This window comes from Equus przewalskii, chromosome 5 (genome assembly GCF_037783145.1).
Source record: "Equus przewalskii isolate Varuska chromosome 5, EquPr2, whole genome shotgun sequence".
In the NCBI taxonomy this organism is placed as follows: domain Eukaryota; kingdom Metazoa; phylum Chordata; class Mammalia; order Perissodactyla; family Equidae; genus Equus; species Equus przewalskii.
In genome coordinates, this window is record NC_091835.1 from 47,610,151 (window position 1) to 47,634,753 (window position 24,603).

General features: G+C 36.0%; 1 long non-coding RNA gene across 1 annotated transcript in view; it reads left to right on the forward strand.

The window, feature by feature from the left end:
- LOC139083525 (uncharacterized) overlaps positions 1–24,603 on the forward strand; it is a 330,299-nt gene that overhangs the window by 9,789 nt on the left and 295,907 nt on the right. Inside the window, exon 2 of the long non-coding RNA XR_011540326.1 lies at positions 11,213–11,264. This is a non-coding gene — a long non-coding RNA (uncharacterized lncRNA). The remainder of the gene's footprint in view (positions 1–11,212; positions 11,265–24,603) is intronic.

Sequence of the window (24,603 nt, forward strand, 5' to 3'; positions counted from 1 at the left end):
ATCTTCCCCTTGTATTGCTCAAAATTCTGGGAAGATAGTAAACCAATTAAATAGTGCAGCTGTACAAACATTCCAACTATAATCTATGAAGTTCAGATCATGAACACATTTTCATTGTCTTCTTTCCCCTTATGGAATCTCATTGTTTCTTTTAATTATATTTTTAAAACATGTTTATGTAAGATGGAATGTTCTTTAGCTAGTTAAAATAAATTGAAGCTACACTTGAAATGTCAAAATGAGTTTTTTGAGGGGGAAAGATTTTTGGGAGAAAATTTCTTAAGAATAAATAATAGTCTTTGGGAAAGAAAATGATTGAATTTCTGATCTAGTTTAAACTATGTCAGCATAAGATTCCCCTTTCACATTTCTCAGTAGTGACTTGGTGGAACCACCTTTTGGGAGAGGTGCCTAGCTTAGTAACCCAAGTCACTCTGCTAAAGGTATAATCATTGCAATGAATATTTATGAGCATTTACTATAAAGCAGAGCCTATTTCAAATACTTTACATGAATTATGGTTTTAATCTTCAAAATGACCTGATGAGGTACTTACAGTTACCATTCCCATTTTGCAGATAAGGAAACAAAGGTTTAGAGAGATGAGTAAATTGCTCTTTGTCATCTAGCAAGCAAATGTTTAAACCCAGGCATTTTGACGCCAGATCTATATTTTGAACCAGGATTCTTTATTACCTTCCTTCAAAAGGAGGCAACCCATTTAATTGATTTTCCTTTAAGTAACCTCTTTCTTCCTAGAACTCCTAACTGGTTGACCAACTAACTGGTCAATTAGTCTTCAAGTGACAGTGACACAGTTTTCCTTATCTCATTACCAAAAGGTGGACCAGAAGAAATCGTTTCCTGGAAGCACCTAGAGAAAAAGAAATAAGTTTCGCAGCTCGGTTTTAAACATATGGACAAAATTACCTGTTAAATGTTTTTCTTTCACTTCTTGATTGTTGAGACACTTCACTTTGCATATAATCAAAAATAGAAGCATCTGTCAAATGTTCCATATCCCATACTTTTGACTTTCCTGCATCCTTCTAGAAAATAACTCATTGAGTCTCAAGGACAAACTCATTCTTTTTTTTCTAATTCATACTTGTGACTCTCTAGGAAGTGACAAATTTTCAAATGAACTGCTCCAATTGGTTGCTAATTGTTCGTATACTCTGCTTGTTAGGAATGTAGCTTTGCTCCTTCTTGGAAGACAAATAGTGTATTAGTGGTGGCTAATGATTGAAAGGAATACACTTCCCCTGGTTCTTGATATTTCTTTGTATAAATCTAACTTTTCCCAAAGCATATTTTAGATACTTTAGGGATGGAGGCACGGAAGATAAATGAGCTTTTCAAAGCTCATGCTTTTAGAGAGCCAGAGCTAGAGTCACTGTCTTAGCCTAGAACACTTTCAGTTAAATTTCTCTTCCTCTCATGTTAATTGTACTTTACTCATTGTAGATACCAGTCAGGCAAGACCGTGTGCTTTCATGTCTTCTGCCTCTTTAAGGGCTTGTCATTTATATATCCTTTTGAAGATGTACCAAATATAAGACCTGCTATGTTCTGAGGAGCTGAGGAACTCCTGCTCTAGCTTCTGTGGAACTCTGTTGATCACGTAACCAGGGGTGGTAAAGCTTTAACAAGCTGAGTCACACCAGCAAGATAGAGAAGAATACTTGGCAAACAGGGATGCTGGTTAGCCCCACCCTGGCCCTTTGTTAAGCATTGCTCCCTTGAGCTGTTATTCCTACATTTCATGGAGGAATGCTACAAGAAACATACTTATGAAATCTGATACTACATTTGCAGTGGGAATGTTGTCAAGGATGCTGCCTACAACATGGCTCCGTGTCCCATGAGGGAAATCCCATTTAACTCTAAGTGCTAAGAAAAATTGTGCTTTCTCTGAGGAATCATTGCATCATTATTCCTCCCTTTTAACAACAAAAAGTCAACTATAATTCCCTTTTCCCTTTGACTACCTTAGAGAGAAAATGAATTATATAGACACTTAGGATCTGAATACTTGTTTTACTCCCTTCCGACGCATGCCTTAAATTTTCCCAGGAATGATTTATTACTATGAGAGTTTATTATTTTACTATATGTGTTTTTGTTGAGTGTTGCTTAAAATTCTTTGTAAGATTTAGTTGGAGTATAAAATATCTATAAATTGATCTTGTGCAAACAACAACTGAGTGAGGAATAGGTTTTATTCTTTCTCTTGTTCTTTTTATATAGGAAATTCTTTTGTTCCTTCTTTTAGGAGGAAAAACTTTTTCTCTACCCTCTTAGGTTTAATGTTTGGGGGTATGTGAATTAAACTGACAAAAGACAGATTAGCAAGAGAAAAAACAGATTTTTATTCAAGTACATACAGGAATGTTCACAGAAAAATGTGACTCGAGGCAGTTAGAATTTGGGGCATAAAAGCCATTTTAATAGGGGAAGGGGAGAGGGTGAAGGGCAGTTATGGGAAAACATATGACTTTTAGGAAAGATAAATGGGCCCTTAGGAGAATGGATGGGAGATGTGATAGGTTTGTGACAATATTTGTTTAGGCAATTTCTTATCCTGGTGCCAACTTCTTGTCTCCTGTGAGAGGAGTCAATTTTTCCTGGTTACATAACTCCTAGGGAGGGGATTCATGTATGACAGATGAATTCTTTTAGGAGGCTCTGCTGTTAGACTGATAAGGGAAGTTCAGAAAAAATAAAAAACAACAAAAAACCTTCGCAGTGGTATATTCTAAATCCTTTTACTTCCAAAGAACACTGCTCTCAGAAAGGAAAATTAATCTGGGCAGACCACTGACATTGCAAAGTTTGTTTGTGGGTTGGACTGGGCTCCAGGTATGTATTTCTTCAGGTTTTAGTCAAATCTGATAGTTCAACACACCCTTTCTTAGCTAGTTGTGGAATTGTATCCTCTGGTAAAATTTCCTAAGTCCAGGGCTGACATTCTGATTTCTTCAAGCTGTCTGTTTCTCTACCCAATTCACCCCATAGATGTTCAAGATTATGGTAGTTCCTAATATCTCATTTCCTGTTTTTTCAGTTGTGAATATATTCTCCCTTCTTGCTTCAAATGACAAATTTATGCTCATTTTGTGTCAACCAACACTTCTTTTGAACAAAAACTAATGCTACTTTGCACTTCTCACATTAGAGTAAAGCCGCCATTTTTACTGAAAGAACCACATATCAAAAGGAGTCCTTTCTTTTTGGACTTTTACTTTGCCCTAGATTTGTTTTGTCTTTGGTCTAACTAGGTTCACAGGCTCCTAATTACTTTATTCCTGCCAAGATTAAGGAGTTAAGTAGTAAAATAGACAGAAGTTACTTCAAATACATAGAAGTTGCTGAACCAAAAATACATAGTATCTTATGAAAGTGTATTGTAAATATTGTCAAGTCCAAAATACTTCCCCAGTCTGTCTACTTCTGTGTGTTCTAATTGTTAACCTGGTTTTTACCAAATCAATTCCCATTGGTACTACAATAACTTCCTAACTTATCATTTTGCTAATTTTCTTGCATTGCTGCAACCAGTCCATTTGTCCTACAGTGTGGGTAATGTAATCTTTTAAAGGTAAGAGGGGTTATTAAAGGTCAAACCTTTTCATGGTTATCCACTGCCCTTAGAATAAAGGTCTAGCTTCTCAATGTGGCCCACAAAGCCCAACACAACTTTAGTGCTGCGTCTTATCTTGGACTGTTACCACCTGAGAGGAGAGTTGTCTGCTCCCCACAAGACATGCCAATAGTCAAGAGGCAAGGTGGTAGGAGAGAAAGGACTTTTTATTACAACTTGCCAGCAAGGGGGAAGATGACTGACTAATTTCCGAAAGAACCATCTTAAGTGGGGCATAGAATCTTGAAGCAGTTATATAGGCCAGTGGGTTATAGGGGAGGGGGTTAGGAAATGTTGAACCCCCTGGTGTTGCAGACTGGGAGTTGCCACATCAGATCTTTCAGTTGTCATGGATATCAGCATAGAATCTCTGTCCAGAGGCTATCACATTCCTAGAGACCTCAAAAGAACAAAGTTATCATCTTATTGCATCTGGGAGGGGCCATCAAATCTATAGAGCCTGCAAATCCCCTGAGACAGACCCTTACTAATCTAGGCAAACTAAAGCAAAGATTCCAAGGGGTCAGTGATTCAGGGTTATTCATAGTTCCAACATGGCTTTCTTCTATAAGATCGCTTCTCTTACGCTAACTGTGTTGAGCTGGTATTAGGGCTTTGTTTCTTATCATCTCCCCTTGCTTGTTGCTTTTCAGACACACTGGTTGCTCTTTTCTTCCTGCATTTCTTGCCTAGGGCTTTTGTACGAGGTGTCTCCCTTGCCTGCACTGTCTTCATCCTTTTCAGGAAGACCCTCTCTGACCACTTTCTTTAAAGTCACCCTCTCCCACTCTATCCACTTTCTTTCACGTTACCTTGTATTGTTTTCTTCATATCACAATCACTGTCTGAAATGATTTCTTTTCTTATTTATTGTTCATCTCCTCTACAGAATGTAAACTCAATAAGACTAAGACACAGTCTACTTTATCTTCTGCTGTGACCTTATTACCTCCCCTAATATGAACTCATTGACTATTTGCTGAGTGAATCATGTCAAATAGAAAAAAAAAGATTGTATCACTTTTTAAGTAGTTATGAGTGATTAGTTTTCCAATCAAATAGTAAATTAATGGAGCAGATGTGGAAAATTGGTTTTGAATTTATTTTATATGAATATTTTGAAAACAGTTTTACTCAAATGCTTGGGTGGGTTTTCATAGATATAGTTTTCAAAACTTTGCAATAAGCATAAAGTTTTAGAAAAGTTGGAAGTATAGTACCAGAACTATTTTTTTCCTGAATCATTTGGTACTATGTTGCTCACTCCTGAATACCTTCATGTGTATTTCTTCCTAATAAGGATATTCTCCTACGTAATCAAATTCAACCACCAAATCAGGAAATTTACATGGATACATTATGATGGTATATTCCTTAGAATCCATTTAAGTTTCATCAGTTGTTCCAATAATGCCACTTATAGCAAAAGGATCCAGTAAAATCACTCGTTGCATTCAGTTGTCATCTCCTTTTAGCTTCCTTCACTTTGAAACAGTTCTTTAGTCTTCTTGACTCTTACAATCTGAACACTTTTGAAAATAAAAGGCCAATTATTTTGAAGAATATCTTTTAATTTGGATTGTCTGATATTTCCTCAAGATTAGACTCAATTGTGAGTCTTTAACAGGAACATGCCAGAAGTGATGCTAAGTTCTTATTGCATCTTATTGTATAGCATATAATTTTGATTTGTCCCATTGCTGATAGTGTTTGACTTTTTTCTTAAGGCAGTGTCTGCCAGACTTTTCCACGGTAAAGTTACTCTGTTTTCTCTTTGTTTTAAGTAGGTATTTTGTGGAGAGGTACTTTAAGACTATATAAAATCTCTCTTCTCATCAAACTATCAATTTATTTAAATATGATTGTTTCCTATTTTATTCAATGGGTTATACTTCATTCCTGTTATGATTTGATATTATCCTCAAATTGCTTCCAATTTAAGCAGTAGAAGTATGAGTAGAAGTTTGTTCAAGCTGGTTTCTCTGTCCTTTTAATTTATCTCCATCATTATTTGTGCACATCTTTGCTCTCAGGTATAACAAGATGTTCCAGGCTCATCTGGTACTTTCCCTGCTTCAATTCTGTGTATAGTCAGCCATTTCACCAAGGAGGCTTAATTTCTGTTAGTGGGGAATGGTAATTAGAAACCAAGATCTGGATACTTGGTGTGTTCATTGTTATTGAGGTGTCATTGCTTCCAGGCACTCTCAATGGGCAGATCTAGGCAATAAAACTATATATAATACACATATTTATATCTATATTTCTGTGTGTATGTATATATATATATCTCTCTGTGTGCATCAATGTGTCTATCAAAAACCATATATTCACCTAATTCCTCTAATTCCCGTCTTCCCTAACCATATCCTAATCTGTCCCATTGGGGGAGTTTACATATGATGACATTATCAGTCTAACTGTACCCCAAGTCTAATCTGACATTCGATGGCTAATTAAAAAAATCCCATCCATGATGAGTATTGTACTCATTGTCTGAGAAAAGCAGTGGGTAGATGGGACATTTTGGGGCAACACCTAGGGGAAAAGATTGAGAAATGTATACTAAATATTAAATGAATGTATGATAAGTTTTCAGAACTATCTTACTTTATTTGTTAAAATTCGTAAGAAAGTAACATTCTTTACCCATCTTTCCATCTGGATTCAAGGAATCACTGCTTGTGCTTTTGCTGCCTTTTTGGCTAAAATAAGTTTCTTGATGCTCTTAAAATTTGTACTAATTTGTTTGCTTATTATATATATGTATTTATCATATATTTATATGATATATGAAATAGTTGTAAAAAATAGGGTCAACTTATGATCTGGAAGTAGGTGAAATGAGATGTTTAGCAATTTCAGCCTCCCTCATAAAAATCAATACCAAATCATCTTACAACTGGTAAAGGTTGAGCAGTTGAGGTGGAGGACAGTAAATATTTGGGTCTTCAGAAATAGGATACCCAGAGAAGTAAAATACCAACATGCCTGATGACTGGGTAACAAGTCCAAATACAATGTTAGTGTTTTCATAAACCAGTGTGAGTGCGAAGTGACCACAAAATATGGAAGCCCATCTTTATATTAGTAAAAATGGAAAAATATGGTAATTATGAGAAAAAAAGGACTGGCATTGGGACTAGAAAAGCTGGAGATACTGTAGTCTGATTCCACTGATGGTAGAGGATAATTCATGTTTTGAAGGCAAGGTAAAAACAAAACACCTTGCCAATGAAATATCCATTCTGGAGTTTAGTCTTGAGCAAGATTAAAGGTCAGTCAGTTGAAATGATTAAGGTTGTTAATTAATCTGAAGTCAAAACATTGTACCTGTTGTCCCTAATAATACACTCCTTTTGAGACTCAGATCTAAATGCTCACCCTTTTCCTGTCTTTTGTGCCACAGTTCTCCAGGAAAACCTTAAAAGCAGGTGCTTTTCCTGTTCCAACAGGAAAGAAAGCTAATGGGAAAAATTGTATTTTGCACTGAAGTTAAGTTTTTGTTTAATTTTTAATCTCGTTTTAAAGAAAGAAGCAAAAATATTTCTGTAAAAGAGGCACATAAGATAATATCTTAAGGATACTGAATGGTTTAATTAAGATTCACTGTTATTTCATTTTACTGATTTCAACCATGATATAGATCATTAGTTTTCTATTAGTTTTTTTATTATAGTCATATTGCTTTATAAAGTAATGCTATTAAACTAATGTTCTACAACATAAAGGGGAATTGGTTGATTCTGGATTTTGATGTTTCTGGAAAGATTGATTTTAGTAAAACTGTTCTTTTACTTCTTAACAGTACTATGGCTTGAAAAAATAGAGAAACCTGGTGGGAACAAATCCATCTTGACTATAAGCTAAGTTTTATTATCGTGAAAAAAGAAGATTCACTTCAAATTCTTTGCTTTTTAAAGTAATTTTTTTGTTGATCAAATGATGTTATAAATACTGTAAGTGTCATTATCTAGAGTTCAGGTGTTTTTTTCCCCTTGATATATGAAGATGGAGCAAAAGTAATGCTCTAATGTTGTCCCGGAGCCAATGACTGCATTGATTCCTGTCTACCACTAGATGTCTCTGTATAGATGCTCCTTCTTCCTTCAAAAGAGATACCAACAAAGTCAGACTGATGTTTGCTGCCCCTAAACATTACCCTGGTACTGACCAGAGGCTTTTCCCTTCTTTCTAGAGGATTAATTCCAGAGGACCAGACAGGACTGGAACTAAACAAAAACTGAGTAAAATTAGCCTTCGGCATTGGTCCAAATACATACATCTATTAACTACTCATCTTAGAAAATGTGAGAATCCTTATAGATATAATTTAGATTTACAGACAACTTTGAAATAAACATGCTAAAATGAAGAAGGGGTTGGGCTTGAATTAGATAATCAAAATGGCAGATAATTTAAAATTATATTTGATAATAAAATATGTTTGTGTTTGTATTTTGAATATGGTGTTCTGGGAATCAGTGAAATTTGAATAACAGACATACAGATAATACTAGTCCCCAGAGGAACTTGGAGTTGTTGAGATTTCTTATACAGCTTCTTATCCCATAACTCTTCTCTGTTTTCTGTACTTGACAAAGATCAACCATATTGGCTGCCAGCACAGTGTGACATGATAGCTAAATCTCAGCTTATTTCTTCATCAGTTTGTCTAAATTTTGGTTCTGTTTACTTGCAAAATGAGGAGTAACTGAATGTTTGATTCAAAGCATTCACAGAAATAGAACAAACAAGTCTAAAATTTGTATGGAATCACAAAAAAACCCCGAACAGCCAAAGCAATCTTGAGAAAGAAGAGCAAAGCTGGAGGCATCACACTTCCTTATTTCAAACTATATTACAAAGCTATAGTAGTCAAAACATATTGTATTGTATTGTATTGACATAAAAAACGGACACATGGATCAACGAAACAGAATAGATAGCCCAGCAATAAACCCACACATATATGGTCAATTAATTTATGACAAAGGAGCCAAGAATATACAATGGAGAAAGGATAGTCTCTTCAATAAATGGTGTTGAGAAAACTAGACAGCCATGTGTGAAAGAGTGAAACTAGACCATTATTTTATATCATACACAAATATCAACTAAAATGGTTTAAAAACTTGAATATAAGGCCTAAAACCATAAAACTCCTAGAAGAATACATAGGCAGTAAGCTACTTGACATCAGTCTTGGCAATGATTTTTTGGATTTGACTCCAAAAGTAAAGGCAACAAAAGCAAAAATAAACAAGTGAGACTACGTCAAAGTAAAAAGCTTCTGCACAGCAAGCAAAACAATCAACAAAATGAAAAGACAACCTACTGAATGGGAGAAAATATTTGCAAATTGTGTATCTGATAGGGGGTTAATATACAAAATATATAAAGAACTCATACAACACAATAGTCAAAAAAGCAATTTGATTTTAAAAAGGGGCAGAGGATCTGAATAGGTAGTTTTTTCAAAGATGACAGACAGATGGCCAACAGGTACATGAAAAGATGCTCAACATCACTGATCATCAGGGAAATGCAAATCAAAACCACAATGAGAAATTACCTCACATCTGTTAGAATGGCTCTTCTCAAAAAGACAAGAAGTAAGTGTTGGTGAGGATATGGAGAAACGGGAGAAAACCATTGTGCACTGTTGATGGGAATGTAAATTGGAGCAGCCACTACAGACAACAATATGGATGTTCCCCCAAAAATTAGAAATAGAACTACCATATGATCCAGCAATTCCACTTCTGAGTATTTATCCAAAGAAACTGAAAATACTAATTTGAAAAGATATATGCACACCCATGTTCATTACAGCATTATTTACAATAGCAAAGGTATGGAAACAGCCTAAGTATCCTTGATGGGTGAATAGATAGAGAATGGAATACTATTCAGCCATAAAAAAAGAATGAAACCTTGCCGCTTGTGACAATATGGATATGAACCTTGAGGGTATTATCCTAAGTGAAATAAGTCAGACAGTGGAAGACAAACACCGTATGATCTCACTTAAATGTGGAATTAAAAAAAAACACCTGAAACAAAAATCCAAGCTCGTAGATACAGAAAACAGATTGGTGGTGATGAGAAGCTGGGAGTAGGGGGCGGTGGGGGGGGGGGGAATCGGCAAAATAGGTGAAGATAATCAAAGGGTGCAAACTTCCAGTTATAAAATAAATAAGTCCTGGGCATGTAATGTACAGCATGGTGACTCTAGTTAATAATACTGTATTGTATACTTGAAAGTTGCTAAGAGAGTAGATCTTAAAAGTTCTCATCAAAAGAAAAAAAACCCTTTCTATAACTATGTTTGGTGACAGATGTTAACTAGACTTATTGTGGTGATCATTTTGCAATATATGCAGATATTGAATCATTATGTTGTACAAATAAAACAAATAGAATGTTATGTCAGTTGCACCTAAATAAAAAAAAGACTCTTGCTCAGTTTCAGGTTTTATGGAGTCATAAGACTGGATTGGAATAATAGTGATATTTCTTGTTAAACTCCTTGTTTTGAAATTATCAGAATCATTCAATAACTTTTTGGTAGTAAAATACACTCTTTGTGGAGTGTCCCTTTTACCATTATATACTGCCCTTCTTTTTCTCTCATTGCCTTTTTTTGTCTTTAAGTCTATTTTGTCTGATATAATTATGGGAACACCTGCTTTCTTTTGTTTGCCATTAGCTTGGGGTATCATCTTCCATCCCTTGACTCTAAGCCTGTGTTTGTTTTTAGAGCTGAATTGTGTTTCCTGGAGGCAGCATATTGTTGGGTCTTGTTTTTTAATGCATCCAACCACTCTACGTCTTTTGATTGGAGAATTCAATCCATTTACATTTGGAATGATTGCTGATATATGAGGGCTTAATGCTGCCATTTTATCACTTGTTTTCTGGTGGTTCTGCATTTGCTTTATTTCTTATCCTGTCTATTTTGGACTGCCAATTCAGTTTGGTAGTTCTCTACGTTGGTTTTCTCAGTTTTCTCTTTATTTATCAATTGTGTCTCTGTTCTGATTATTTGTTTTTTGGTTACCATGAAGTTTGTATAAAAAAATCTTGTAGATGAGATAGTTCATTTTCTGATAGCCTCTTATTTCCCTAGTCTAATCAGGTTCCATCCCTTTCCCCTTTCCCTCCTAAGTTATTGTTGTCACAACTTATTCCATTTTGTATTGTGAGTTTGTGGTTAAAATAATGAGAATATAGTTATTTTTGATGTTTTCCTCCCCTTTATCTTTAGTATTATAATTGTTTGCTAACTTGTTCTTATAGAGAGCTGCAAGTGTCTGATTTTGTCTGCATGTTTATCTCCTTGCTCAAGACTTTGTAAACCCCTTATTTCTTTTTGGAGGAATAAGGGGCTTTTTGACCATTTCTTGTGTGGTGGGGTGTCTTGTGTTGATAAATTCCCTCAGCTTTTGTTTATCTGGGAAAATATTTCTCCATCACATCTGGAGGATATTTTCACTGCATAGAGTATTCTTGGCTGAAAGATTTTGTCTTTCAGAATTTTGAATATATCTTTCCACTCTCTCCTAGCCTGTAATGTTTCTGCTGAGACATCTGCTGAAAACCTGATGGAGATTCCTTTGTAAGTTATTGTGTTCTGTTTTGCTGCCCTTAATATTTTATCTTTGTCATTGACTATGTCCAGTTTTACTAACATGTGGCTTGGAGAAGATCTTTTTTACATTTATGTAATTAAGAGTTCTATTAGCTTTTTTTACTTGTAATTCCAGCTCCTTCCCCAAGTTTGGGAAGTTCTCAGCTATTATTTCTTTGAACAAGCTCTCTGCTCCTTTCTCCCATTCTTCTCTTTCTTGAATACCTATAATCCTTATGTTGCATTTCCTAATTGTCTCAGATATTTCTTGGAGAATTTCTTCATTTCTTTTTAGTCTTTGTTCTCTCCTCCTCCATCTGAAGCATTTCTATGTTTCTGTCCTCCAAACTTCTAATTCTATCCTTCATCATATCAGATCTGTTATTCAAGGACTGCAGATTTTTCTTTATCTCATTCATTGTGTTTTTCATCTCCAACATTTCCAATTGATTGTTCTTTATAGTTTCAATTTCTTTGTGAAGAATTCTCTCTGTTATTAATTTTGTTTCTGATTTTACTGTACTATGTTTCTGAATTTTCATGTAATTCATTGAGTTTTTTTATGCTAATTATTTTGATTTCTCTGTCATTTAGATTGTAAATTTCTGTGATTCCAGGATTGATTTCTGGGTGCTTTTTACTTTCTTTCTGGTCTTGAGTATCAATGTATTTCTTCATACTATTTGATGGGGTGGTGTTGTGCTTTTGCATAGTGATGGTATCTGGTTGCAGATTCCACCTGCCACCACTGGGAGTGTGTGTGTCAGGAGCTGTGTATTCTGAGCCAACAGCAATCCCTGACATCTGTGCCTGTCCTTTGGAATCTATGCTGACAGGGCCCATCTGCAATTTCCAACTCACTGCTACTACTTTACAAATGCATGTGCATGCACTCTGGTGGGCGTCCCTTGCTCTGGCTGAGCTGGTATGCTGGGTGGGGAGAGAGGCACTTTCTTTTGCGTGGATGACCCTGGGGGCATTCTTGCTCTGCCATTGCTATCTACCCTTCTGGGGTGCTGGGTTGATGAAGACACACCTGCAATTGCTTAGCCTTCTCTTTGTGGAGCTTTCCAGTGGCCAGGAGGCAATTCAGAGAATAAACGTGTTCCTGCAGAGAGCTGCCTCTCCCCCCTCTCCTTTCAGAGCCATGTGCAGCCCTGCGCCCTATGTTGCTGCCAAGGAGGGAGAGGAGATCCCCTTGCCTCCTTCTACTTCCTCCTGGGGGGTCCATCCAGCACCTCCACCGTCAGACGTTTGGTTGTGTGGGTCTCTCAGATGTCTATTGTGTTATATGAATGTCTTCTGTTGGTTTATGAATGTCCTTTCTGTTGTATCTTAGTGGGGAGGGTCTAAGGGAAGGGCTCACTCCACCACGATGCTGATGTCACTCTGAGATTGTCGCTGAGCTAACACCTGTGCCAATCTTCCTCTATTTTGTATGTGGAATGCTGCCACAGTGTGGCTTGATGAGGTCCACACCTTGGATCTGAACCCATGAACCCCTGGCTGCCAAAGCAGAGTGTGCAAACTTAACCACTAAACCACCAGGCCAGCCCCCGTTTGTTGTTTTGTTAAGGGCTAGTAGCAATTCAAATTTATCTTGTAGACTCAAAAAATGGTAAATTATGCTTGGGTTTATACTTTTGATTCATGATGCATTTTTGGGAAACAAAAAGTTGACTAATACTCATAGAAAGCAATGGCTTTCTAATTGTTTTAGCCAAATGTGTTCCTCAAATGAAATCTCATGTGGAAGCCAATATGTAAAACAAATTAAAGTGGAGTTGCTTGGTTTGAAAGAAGAAAAGGAAAATGGGGTCTGGTATTCTGCAGTGAACTGCTAAAAATCTTCCTTAACACCTGAGGCAGCCTTTGAGGCATCGCTGGAGATACAAATTGTGGAGAACAGAGCTGGCAAATCTCTTGTATAATGCAAAGGGTATTAGTTGGAGTTCTGGATTCATCCTTACAAGTAATTAGTTAGGCAATTCTAGATAAGCCACTTTATCCCTCCGGATCTTTGTTTTCCCTGTGCCGTAAATAAAGGCGTAGGATAAAATGGATTTTAAGGCTCTTTACAGCTTGCACACCTTTGGATTCTGGACCTAGGCCTCTTAATGAAAACAGGTACACAAAATATTAGATTGAGACTAGAATTTGGCTAAAGACTTACAGCTATGGGAAAATTTAATTTTAATTCAGTGGTCAATATATAAAAATCCAGAGAATGATTTTTTAATTTATTCAGTTTTTAAGTTCTAGAGCTGTAAATCTCTATTAAATATTAGCCGGGTACCAGCTTTGATATTTAAGAATTCTATTCTAATCTACTTCCACTTGCGGGAGTTAATTGACAGTGTATTTCTGGTGTTTAAAATTTTTACCTTCTTTTATAATCACTGAGCTTTAAATTTTATATCACAGGCTATAAACAGAGGAAGAAAGTTACCTTTTTGATTATTTTTGAATGACTTTTCATTTATGCTAACAACCCCACTTTTTTGATATGATGCAGTGTTCTAAGAATCACTGTGACAAGTGCAAGCAATGTCAGAGCCCAGGAAAGACACTTTCTTGGATGAACTTTTCCACTGTGTGCTTCATTGAGGCTGCAAAGTGAAATATTCTGGCAGGGCACCAAAGCAAAGAGCAGATGGATGGGCTGTGGTCTGAACAGTAAACTGGAGACCTGGTCCCAGGTTTCTTCCTCATTATTGCTATACACATGTCATGCAGTGTCCTAGTGTGCAGGTAAGTGACACGGAGGTATGAGGATATTTTCCCTACTTACTACATTGAAAGAGGCAATGCTATTTTTCAGAACTTTCTTTCAAAATCTCCCTCTGGGTTTCTGTAGTGCTGGCAATGTTCCATTTCTTGACCTGTGGTGCTGGGTGTTATATGGATGTTTCCTTAGTGATAATTCATTGTGCTTTACATTTATGTTTTGTACCTTTTCTGTGTATTAGACTCCAATAATACTAATTGAGAAAAAAATAGTTAAGATAATATCAACCAGGTGCTAAAAAAACCAATGCAACGGATATCTTCCTTGTGATCTCCAACTCCTGTAGGAGTTCACATCCCTTCACTGTAGGGTCTTCTCTCTGCTTCTTAGATTCTTTGAACAATTTTGCACCTTGTCCTAGTTCCTCATTTTAGGAAATGTCTCAGTTGAAACTTTTGTTTTAACCCTTGTACATTCATTTTAACTACAACCTAGTGAATATTAATATCAAATACCATATTAAGCCTTTTACCTACATCATCTCAAGAATCTTCCTACAAACTCAAACAGGTTAAGAATTGTTACCCTCATCTCACAAAGGAGGACACAAAGGCTCTAGGGATTAAGTAATTGGCCCAAAGTTGCAGGACAAATACTCGGCTGTGCCAAGATTTGGACCAAAAGTTCTCTGATTCCAAAGCCTATGCTTTTTCCTGTAAGAGCATTTCACTCTGAGAAGGAGGACTCTTATGTGTGTGACTTGAGGATTGTCACAAAATGTGCAAGGGAGGTACAACTACAGGCCATGTCAGGTTTCCAAGTATCTCTCGTTTGCTGGGGTCAGAGTGCAAGCCTTTGCGTACCTCAAGTCTGGCAAACAAAGTCTGCTTAAAACCACAAATAATTCTCTGGGAGGTTGTAACTCTTGTGATGGGCAATGCTGAGCCTGTCCTAAACTAAATGAAGTAAAAGGGTGAAAAAGGAGAAGAGATTGTTCTCAGAAACTTACTCAGACACTGTGGTTGGTTGACACAATTTTATCCCGCAAAACAAGTTATTAGTGGTCTCAGGACTGAGACCATCTATTTGTGAGCTTTAGAAGGGTAAATAGTTTAGCTTTCTGTCATGGAGCCTGGCAGGGATTGCCCATTAGGCCAATTTAGGTAAACAGAACTTGTGCTCCAGATGAACCAGATATCTGGTCTGGCGATAGCAATGAACAATGGAGCTGGGGAGGACTAAGTGACTAATTGCTGTTTTGCAGAGTTTTCTGTGGTGCTGAAGTGTGAGACCTCACAGTAGCGATGTCCATGAGTTGGTTAACTCTCTCCTTGTTGAACAAAATGTGTAGGGTGCTGGTGAGTCTGACAGTAGTGTCCATGTGTTAGAACCAGATGTTCATGCATTGCTTCACTTCAGTTTCTTGGTGAACTCAATCCATTGAATTTAAAATGTATTCTGAAAATATTTCTTCTAAAATATGACTTCCAATTTTTCTCATTACACACATAATAAAAAAGCACTATAGATAATTGGAAAAATTAAAAAAGGATAGTATAATTATCTATGACTCCACCATCCTAACACAAACATTGTTAACCTTTTTCATTTTAATCTTTTTTTGATATAGCTGAGCTCACAGTGTGTAAGCAACTTCTTTCTTTTTCTTTTTTTGAGGAAGATTAGCCCTGAGCTAAAATCCACTGCCAATCCTCCTCTTTTTGCTGGGGAAGACTGGCCCGGAGCTAACATCTGTGCCCATCTTCCTCTACTTTATGTGTGGGAGGCCTGCCTCAGTGTGGTTTGATAAGTAGTGGATAGTTCTGCACCTGGCATGTGAACCGGTGAACTCTGGGCTCCCCAAGCAGAGGACACGAACTTAACCACTGTGCCACTGGGCTAGCCCCTGTTAGAAAGTTCATTGTCTTGTTTTTCACTTAACTTTGTAAGATAAGCTTTCTTCCTTGCGATTATAAAATTTGTTTAAAACGTATATATTTTAATGTTTATATGATGTTTTCATCATGTGGTTAAATCACAATTTACGTTAACATTCCCCCATTATTGGATCATTAGTTTGTTTGTTTTTTTCCTGTGCTGCTAAGGCTACAATAAACATATTTGTGTATAAAACTTCTTTTTGGCTATTTCTTAGGCAAAATTCTCAAGAGTAGAATTAGTAGGACAAAGGGCAAACATATTTTTAATTTTTAAATGCTGTTTCTCGAGAAATGGCAGAAATAGATGTGATGTAGAGATATCCATCAAAAATAATGATTTTCTTAAGAGCAAGTGGTTAGGATATAAACTACAGTTGCCATTTTTTCCTTCTTATATTTTCTTTTAAAAATAAGACCTAAAGTTAATAGAATAGTGTGAAACAACTTTACTTATTTTTAGAGTGCCTATTTTGAAAGATCGCAAATTATTTTATCACATTAATTCACGCAATTCTTTGAGGTGGCAAGACTATTATATCATAATTGAAAAAAATGAAGCTAATGCTTTTTTCAAATTCACTCAGCCAGGGTTTGACAGAGCTCCAAATAGAGTCTTTATCTTTTTTTTCATAAAAAAATATAACCTGCTGTGTATTTGTGTTATTAATATAACTTCTACCAGAAAACTATTTGTATAGCAAAGGGGAAAGTTATAGATGGCACAAATACTTATCCCCCTTAATAGAATTTCAGCAAAGAAGGGGACACGTAAAGATGAAATTTCCCCTTTTGAAAGTGTCCTAAAGATTTCATTTAAAGAATGGATTAGCCCATGCTGTTTTTTCTTCTTGGATACATTTAAGCATATTTAAAATTGGCTTTATTCACCAGTAATGCAAAGCTTTCTACTTGTCTTTCTTCTTCCATATTTTTTCCTTGAACTCTAGATAGATAAGTGTATATGTACATATATTTACAAGTGTGTATAGACTTTTGCAGTAAAGCCTTTATTCAATAAACATTTATTTTAAAAAGCTTTTCTTCTTTTTCTTATTATAGAATAACACCATATTCTTGTGTTATAAAAAGACCACAAAAATATTAAAACTAATAATATCAGGTTCATTGTGAAGATTCAGTATCTGAGACTGAGCACAATACTGTGCATCTCATAGATAAACAACAAATATTAGCTACTGGGGATAGTAGACTTGCACATTAATGCAGCAGAAAGCCAAAGAGGTAGGGAAGTCTAGATAGCAGGGATGGAGTTGTTGAAGTGAGTGGTCATGTGGTTCAGATTAGGAATCTAGAAGTATGTTAACAGGAAGGTAAGGTTGAGTATCTTTAATTAGGAGTGGAGAGAAGAGTGGATGAAAGGGGTCTTTCAATGTATTCAAAGCCTGTTCAAAAAACTTGATAACAGAAAACCTCCCTTGGGCAGTCTATAGTTATCAGCAAGACTCTGTTTCTTAAGGTGGATGGCTAGTATAAAGGTGATCATTTTATTATTTCTCCCTGAAACGTAAACAATTAGCACACTCTTTTACATATGTGGTAAAGGTATTTTATAGCAAAAATGTAAAAGAAGAAAGTAAATAAAAATAAAGTTACGTTTGTTTGGGGTTTTTTTGCTGAGGAAGATTCTCCCTGAACATCCATTGCCAATCTTCCTCTTTGCATGTCTGAGGAAGATTCGCCCTGAGCTAACATCTGTGTCAATCTTCCTGTATTTTGTATGTAGGTCGCCACCACAGCATGGCCCCTGATGAGTGGTGTATGTCCACACCTAGGGAGTGAAACTGGGCCAGCGAAGCAGTGTGTGCTGAACTTAACCACTAGGCCACTGGGCTGGCCCCCCAAATAAAATTTTTATGCTGTCATTATTAAAGAATAGAATGTATAATAATCATAACGTTATTTCACTTCACTGATAAAGAGAAGAAATTTGTACTTGGAAATCGGTATCTTGACAAATCTCTGAAATTTCCAGAAGGAAAGTTTTATTTTCATAATAAGATTTTCCAGTAGCTATTGGAGAGAAAAGATGGCATTGCACAATGAGAAAAGAAGCCCAAAAACAGCAGATGAAAATCTGCAAGAAAGGAGAACACAGGTTGAACGTATCTTACCAAAATACAGTGAGAAAATTTTTCAGAGTCATGAGCCAAAGATTACACAAAAGGGCAATTCATTTTTATATCTTGAGTTCATATAAAAATATGCTTCACTGATCATTAGTTAGTCTGTCCACGCAAATAAAAGTAATGTGTGTTGTCATTTTAAACAGAGGCAGTAAATCTCCTTGGGTGAAAACTCCTCAATGAGTTTTTACCATAGAGATTCATTTATGGAGGGAAGCTCAGGAAAAAAGATGTGATCATTTCAGGAAAGAAAGGCTTAGTTTGCAAAGGATGCTGCAGAGAGGATATTCTGCCATCTCTGATGAGAGAAGTTGAGAGAAGACAGTGTTATGTAAAGGGTAACAAAGGTGATGTTATAGAAAAAAAGCATTTTATGCAAATCAAAACTACAATGATATGTGACCTCACTCTGGTCAGAATGGCTATAATTAACAAAACAGGAAACAACAAGTGTTGGAGAGGATGTGGAGAGAAGGGAACCCTCATACACATCTGGTGGGAGTGTAAACTGGTGCAGCTGCTATGGAAAACAGTATGGAGTTTCCTCAGAAAATTAAGAATAGATCTATCATGTGATCCAGCTATTCCACTGCTGTGTATTTATCCAAAGAACTTGAAAATGCAAATGCATAAAGATACATGCACCCCTATGTTCATCACAGCCTTATTCACAATAGCCAAGACATGGAAGCAACCTAGGTGCCATCAAGGAAAGAATGGATAAAGAAGATGTATATATATATATACACACACACAATGGAATACTACTCAGCCATAAGAAATGATGAAATCTGGCCATTTGTGACAACACGGATAAGTCAGAGGGAGAAAGTCAAAATGCCATATAATCTCACTCATAAGTAGAAGATAAAAATAATGACAAACAAACAAATAGCAACAGAGTTTGGATGGGTGGTTACCAGAGGGGAAGGGGGAGGGGGGGAGGTGAATGGGGCGATTAGGCTCACGTGTGTGGTGATGGATTATAATTAGTCTTTGGCTGGTGAGCAAGATGTAATCTACACAGAATTCGGAATATATTATGATGTATATCTGAAAGATATATAATGTTATAATCCAATGTTATTGCAATAAGAAAGTTCATATTCTATTGTGTTCCTATAAAAGTATGTTAGACATCTCAATGAATTTGAAAAATAAAAAAAAAAGAAAACAAGCATTTTAGGAATAGAAATGTTGGTTTACGTATGTTCCTACCAGCCCATTTGCAGTGATTCTAGACTTAAAAATTAAACCTGATTATCAAGACAGTGGCCTTGGATGTCAGAATTTGCTAAAGAGTGTGTTACAACTCACCTGCTGAATCAACTAGTCTTGAAAATGGATGGTGCTAGACTGTCGGGCCCATAACTGGCTGTTGTTGGCAATTAGTGATGTGCATAAGAGAATGAATAAAATCAGAAATGAAAGAGAAGTTACAATTGATACCAAAGAAATAAAAAGGATCATAAGAAATTACTATGAATAATTATATGCCAACAAATTAGACAACTTAGAAGAAATAAATTCCTAGAAACATACACTTTAAAATTGAATCAGGAAGAAATAGAAAATCTGAACAGACTGGTTACTATTAATGAAATGGAATCAGTAATGAAAAATTCACAGCAAACAAAAGTCCTGGATCAAATGGCTTCATATTTAAAAAAGAGTTAATACCTATCTTTTTCAAACTATTCCAAAGAATTAAAGAGGAAGGATCACTCCCAAACTCATTCTATGAGGCCAGCATTACTCTGATACCAAAACTAGACAAAGACATTACAAAAGGCGAAAATTAGATGCCAATATCCCTGATGAACATAGATGCAAAAATCCTCAACAAAATGTTAGCAAACTGAATTCAACAACACAACAAAAGGATTATACACCATGATAAAGTAGGATTTATCCCTGTGATGCAAGGATGTTTCAATATCCACAAATCAATCAATGTGATACACCATATTAACAAAACAAAATATAAAAATCATATGATCATCTCAATAGATGCAGAAAAAAGTATTTGACAAAATTCAGCATCCATTTATGATAAAAATCCTCAACAAAGTGGGTATAGAGGGAATATACCTCAACATAATAAAGGCCACATATGACAAACCCACAGCTAACATCATACTCAATGGTGAAAAGCTGAAATCTTTTCCTCTAAGATCAGGAATAAGACAAGGATGCCCACTCTTGCCACACTTACTCAACATAGTATTGGAGGTCCTAGCTATAGAATCAGAAAAGATAAAGAAAAGACATCCAAATTAGAAAGGAAGAAGTGAAACTGTCACTATTCGCAGATGATATCGTACTATATATAGAAAATCCTAAAGACTCCACCCCAAAAAAATTACCACTAATAAATGAATTCAGTAAAGTTGCAGAATACAAAATCAATATACAAAACTCAGTTGTGTTTCTATACACTAACAACAACCCATCAGAGAAATTAAGAAAATAGCCCCCTTTATAATTACATGAAACAAAATAAAATGCCTAGGAATAAATTTAGCCAAGGAGGTGAAAGACCTGTACACTGAAAACTATAAGACATTGATGAAAGAAATTAAAGATGACACAAATAAATGGAAAGATATACCATGCTCATGGACTGGAAGAATATTGTTAAAATGTCCATACTACCTAAGCAATATACAGATTCAATGTAATCCCTGTTAAAACACCAACAGCATTTTTCACAGAACTAGAACAAATAATCCTAAAATTTATATGAAACTACAAAAGACCCCAAATAGCAAAAGCAATTTTGAGAAAGAAGAACAAAACTGGAGGAGTCATAGTCCCTGATTTCATACTATACGACAAAACTGTAGTAATCAAAACAACATGGTTTGGGCACAAAATCAGACACGCAGATCAATGGATCAGAATAGAGAGTCCAGAAATAAACCCACACCTATATGGTCAATTAATCTATAGCAAAGGAGGCAGGAATATACAATGGGGAAAAGACAGTCTCTTCAATAAATGGTGTTGGAAAAACTGGACAGATACATGCAAATGAATGAAACTGGATGACTTTCTTATACCATATACAAAAATAAGCTAAAATTGGATTAAAGACTTAAATGTAAGACCTGAAACCATAAAACTCCTAGAAGAAAACATAGGTAGTAAACTCTTTGACATCGGTCTTAGCAATATGTTTTTGCTAAGCAAAAGCAACAGAAGCAAAAATAAATGAGACTACATCAAAGTAGAAAGCTTTTGCACAGTGAAAGAAATCACCAACAAAACGAAAAGGAACCTACTGAATGGGAGAAGATATTTGCAAATGATGTATCTGATAATTGGTGAATATCCAAAATATATAAAGAACTCGTAAAACTCAATATCAAAAAACAAACAATCCAATTAAAAAATGGGCAGAGGACCTGAATAGAGATTTTTCCAAAGATGACATACAGATTGCCAACAGACACGTGAAAAAATGCTCAATGTTACTAATCATCATGGAAGTGCAAATCAAACCACAGTGAGATATCACCTCACACCTTCGTAATGGCTATTACCAGAAAGACAAGAAATAACAAGTGTTGGCAAAGATGTGGAAAAAAGGGAACCCTCGTGCACTGTTGGTGGGAATGTAAATTGGTACAATAACTCTGGAAAACAGTATGAAGGTTCTTCAAAAAATTAAAAATAGAACTACCATATGATCCAGCAGTTCCACTCTTGGATACTTATATGAAGAAAACAAAAAACACTAATTTGGAAAGATATCTGCCCACCATGTTCATTGCAGCATTATTTACATTAGCCAAGTTATGGAAGCAACCTAAGTGTCCATCAGTACATGAATGGATAAAAAAGATGTGGTTCATATATACAGTGGAATATTACTCAGCCATAAAAAAGAATGAAATCCTACCATTTGCAACAACATGGATGGATCTAGAGGGTATTATGCTAAGTGAAATAAGCCAGACGGAGAAAAAAGAATACTATGTGAATTCACTTATGTGTGGAATCTAAAAAAGCAAAACAAATGAACAAACAACACAAAACAGAAACAGACTCATAGATAGAGAAAAACTGGTGGTTACTAGAGGGGAGGGGGGTGAAGAGAGGGGCAAAATAACTGAAGGGGATCAAGAGGTACAGTCACAGAATAAGTAAGGCATGGAGATGTAACACACAGCAGAGAGGATATAGTCAACAATATTATAATAACTTTGTGTGGTGACAGATGGTTACTACTCTTACCAGGGTGACCATTTTGTAATGTGTATAATTGTCGTCACTATGTCGTACATCTGAAACTAATACAGTATTGTATGTCAACTGTACGTGTATGAAAAGAGAAATGAACAAATAAAACAGGCAAAAAAATCCAACTCGATTAAATAATTCACCTTTACAAAATTAAAATTTTTCTTATAATGAAAATAGTGCTCATCAGCAAGGAGGGGGTTCATTACAATTTTTTTCTAGAACTTTCTCTGAAAATTTTAACCTGGGAAAGATTTATTCTTAGTATAAATCTTGATTGTTTTTAATCTTGTGCAGTTTTTGTATTCTTTGCCTCAAGACAGGTACTTGTTTACCAGTATGCAGGTAAGCTGCGTTTGGAAGATTAATAGTTAACTGGCAGGAGATGAAACCAGGCAGGTATAACCGCTTATTGAGAAATAAACTTGGAAACAATCCTGAAAATGCAAAGGGAGATCTTGCCTTTGAAAGTGAATATGACTCCGGGAATGAGCAGAAATGGCTTGCTGCAGGTGCAATGGCAGGCTGCTCTCTTATTTTTGGATGGTATCAGTTTGGAGAATTTGGCTTTCATCATTTTATAGGCAGAAAGGCCACAGGGAACATTCTGATAAGGCAAAAAATGTGCAACAATGTTACTTTTAAAATATCGAATCCAGGTGGTCTTTTGTTTCTACTTAAAATTCACTTAGAGTTGGTGCCCCTCTAGGAAACACCAATCAAGTGCTCTGCCGTGGCTGGCCAACTGCTAAACCCTTTAGTTCATTCGTTCATGCCCCAGATATTTAGTGATTGTCTTGTGTGTGGCTCTGTGAAAAAGCCTGGGAATAGAGCCGGCAACAAGACAATAATGTAGTCCTTACCTTTACGTAGCTTAGTTTATGATCTCTTGGGGCAGAAAGACATTAAACAGCTATGAAGGAAACATACAGGGTGCAATAAAATGATAAAAGAAGGCATCTAATCTACTTCGGAGATAACATTTTGCTGAGGCTGAGAACATAGTAGTTATAGAATGAATAATTTTTTTTTTTTTAAAGATTTTATTTTTTCCTTTTTCTCCCCAAAGCCCCCCAGTACATAGTTGTGTATTCTTCGTTGTGGGTCCTTCTAGTTGTGGCATGTGGGACGCTGCCTCAGCGTGGTCTGATGAGCAGTGCCATGTCCGCGCCCAGGATTCGAACCAACGAAACACTGGGCCGCCTGCAGCGGAGCGCGCGAACTTAACCACTCGGCCACGGGGCCAGCCCCACAATGAATAATTTTTGATTGATTCAATGCCAGTTGCATTATTGCAGGTCTAGAGTTTTTGAAAATTATTCAATTCATAAAGTTTTACTTGTCAAATTTCCCATCTTTTCTTAGCTCTCCAAATAACTAGTCTAAGAAGAAATAGGCATGTGCCTCTAAGAACAATCTAAGAAATGCCCCAAGAGTGCCAATCCAAGGAAAATATAACTAAAGGCAATAAAAAAGATGAGGTCAATGTGATAACTTTCTTTTTGGACTGCTGCCATATTTTTATTTTACCAACCATTATTTGAGTCTTGAGAAACATTCAAGCAGTGTCCATTGATGTGGTGGTTGTACAGATAATTGTATGTTCTGGGAATAATTTTGTGAACCTTATTCCCTCCACACAAATCAACTGTTTATATTTAAATGTATTTGGAATGAGAAAGTTGACCTGCTGGAGTCCCAAATTTGCAACCTGTTGCATGAATTTGAGTACGTCTTAATCTCACTGAGTTTCAACTTTCTCATCTGAAAAATAGGCATCTTCCATTATTGCTGTGAAAATTAAATGAGATAATATATGCAAATTGCTTATTACAGTACCTGGAGCCTGATAGTTTCTTAACAAGCATTAGGCTTCCCCAGTTGTAAAGGGCCTTAGCCCATGATAGGTGCACAGTAAATGTCAATTTCTTCTTTTTCTAAATTTTATTAGTAAGGAGCAGTTATTCAATGAAGCATTCTTTTGGTAATTCCAGAGAAGAAGATAATTGCTCTACAATTATCAGGAGATAAATCAAGACTCCCATCCCAAGAAAAAGTATTTCAGGCAGCAGTAAGATATAAAGTGTTTGACATAATCACTGGGTACCCAAGTTTTAAAAAAATACTTCACTGTTTCATAGAAGTTGTTGGACAAATTATAGATTAAGAGTGTGACATATGAATACACAATAAACGGCATACTGTGTGCTGGGCCTGGCACTTGGCACAGATTATACATATATGTGGCCTATGGATTGTGAAAGTATAGC